General features: G+C 42.4%; 2 protein-coding genes across 3 annotated transcripts in view; one reads left to right on the top strand and one right to left on the bottom strand.

The window, feature by feature from the left end:
- LOC143027558 (DNA-binding protein SMUBP-2-like) overlaps positions 1-2,500 on the bottom strand; it is a 208,907-nt gene that overhangs the window by 158,440 nt on the left and 47,967 nt on the right. The window lies entirely within an intron of this gene.
- Positions 1-2,500, top strand: part of LOC143027557 (alkaline phosphatase-like) — a 108,961-nt gene that overhangs the window by 91,374 nt on the left and 15,087 nt on the right. The window lies entirely within an intron of this gene.

Consider the following 2,500-nt stretch of genomic DNA (forward strand, 5'->3'; position numbering starts at 1 on the left):
GTTAAAGTGGGATAGGAAAGCACTTCCAATTGACCTTTCGACTTCTGGCTCCAGTGACCATCAGGTCAATTGGCGAGCCTATAAACAGAGGGTCAACCCGTTTCTCGAGTTTTTTTTTCCATCTTTTCCCCGTATGCCTCTTCAATACCACCTCTGCACCATCAATAATATTGCGCAATATTCCGTATTGTACAATTTTATTGACGGTGTAGGGGTGGTATTAAAGAAGACGTCAGATGTACAGGCCAAACACCTGTACCTCTCCAATACCATCCCTACAATGACATTTTCCAATATGGAATATTGCGCAATAATATTGAACGTTAGGGCCCCGCATAATGAGCGTGTACGCACGTGCTTGCGCGCGTGCGTGAGAACGCGCAGACGCACGCGCCAAGACCTCACGCTGGCAGGGACCCAGAAAGGGCAAGGTCACGTGGTAACCCCTCCCCCCTCCCCACCTCCCCCTCCCGCTGGTGGAGGGGGGCGTGGAGGGGAGGGAGGTTAAGGGTGAGGGGTGGTATGAAGGGGGGGCATGGGTGTAGGGGGAGAAGGGTGAGTGCGACAGTGACTTCCTCTTATGAAAAAAAAGGGGGAGGGGGGAGGAGGCGGGCGCTATTCCCCGGCGCACGCGACGGGCGACACATAAAAAGAGAGCTACTGAGAGAGAGAGAGAGAGAGAGAGAGAGAGAGAGAGAGAGAGAGAGAGAGAGAGAAAGATACATATAGAGACAAAAAGAGAAGCAAAAGAAGAGAAAAAAGAGGAAGATAGAGAGAAAAATAGAGAGAAACAGATGGAGACAGAAACAGGGACAGAAAGAGAAAGAAACGGAGAGAAAAAAGAGAGGAAGATAAAGAGACAGAGAGACAAAGAAAGAGAACAGAGGAAAAAAAAAGACTTGTTTTGAGGAAAAGATTGCCAATGTCAAACAAGGCGTTTGCGGCCAAGGCGGAGCCTAATGCGCTGCTGGCGTCAATGATCATCGATAAAATCAATCTTCCGCCTGATGCAATCACCGGGATCACTATGGGAAAATCCGAGATTAACGTCAATAACACTATATAAACCAAACCAAATGATCTTGTGTGTGTGTGTGTGTGTGTGTGTGTGTGTGTGTGTGTGTGTGTGTGTGTGTGTGTGTGTGTGTGTGTGTGTGTGTGTGTGTGTGTGTGTGTGTGTGTGTGTGTGTGTGTGTACACACGCTTTACATATTGGCTACACTTCCTACTAAAGCGATATAATCCCTACAACATCGACGAACTTCACAGTTTTTGTCCTGTTTAAGAACAAATGTATCCTACGAAACTGAGGAGTTGCGGACCCCCACCTGAAGGCCTCTAGTTCGACCGAGACCCTTTTGAAGACGATGTCCACCCCTAAGAATCGCCTGTCCTCAGATAGAGCAAAATATGTAAAGTGTGTCATTGTGTGGTAGGGGTCAACCATGGAGTGTCAGGGACAACGCAAGAAATTCAGTCTACGGGAACGACCCGCCCATGATGAAGATTCTGTATATTTTCTTCCTATATTAGGGACTTCCTCAAGACTTCCTCTAGTACAGACCCAACCATGGGTGTCCTGAGGAGATTAGGGGGTGGGGGGGTATTAAAGGGGGGGAACACCCCCTAAAAATCCAGGGTGTGTTTGAAACTTTGCCGGTCACGTATGATTTCGTCAATTCTTTAATTCATACAATATCAATGTATGATTGATGAAAGTACAACTGTAACTCATGTAAATATAAGCCTATGGGGCCAATTTGAAACGTGTATCTTGGTATAACCCTATACCATTATCCATATATGTATCTATCTATACACCAAGAGCTTTTCCTTCCTTATAAGGGAGGCAGTCAAATCAGAGGCATGCATCCACTCCCACCGATTCCACTCCCATCCACCACCCCCTCCACCCTTCTCATCTCAACTCCTCATGGATGATATATGTATAATATGTTTAATTTTGCCCTCCCCCTAAAAAAAAAAAAAAAAAAAAAAAAAAACTGCGGGCGCCTCTGATGTATTTACCTAAAATGAATAAATAAATGAAGATAAGTAAAGTTATATAAAAATAAGTAAACAAAAGATTAAATAATTCATGACAGACATAACGACAAAAAACGCATATCTTAAAAATATATATATAAATGTGGCCATCAAGGTCTACTAGGTTGGAGAACGCCAAAATGATGATAATATAGACATATATATAATATATATATATATATATAATATATATATATATATATATATGTGTGTGTGTGTGTGTGTGTGTGTGTGTGTGTGTGTGTGTGTGTGTGTGTGTGTGCGTGTGTGTGTAATAAAACCACTTGGAAAATAAAATGAAAGGTAACCGAACGTTTTTGTGATTTATTCACACACACACACACACACACACACACACACACACACAAACATATATATATATATATATATATATATGTTATATACATATATATACATATATATATATATACATATACTGTATGTATATACATAT

The sequence above is a fragment of the Oratosquilla oratoria genome, chromosome 8 (genome assembly GCF_046742065.1).
Source record: "Oratosquilla oratoria isolate Oo_2021 chromosome 8, ASM4674206v1, whole genome shotgun sequence".
Classification (NCBI taxonomy): domain Eukaryota; kingdom Metazoa; phylum Arthropoda; class Malacostraca; order Stomatopoda; family Squillidae; genus Oratosquilla; species Oratosquilla oratoria.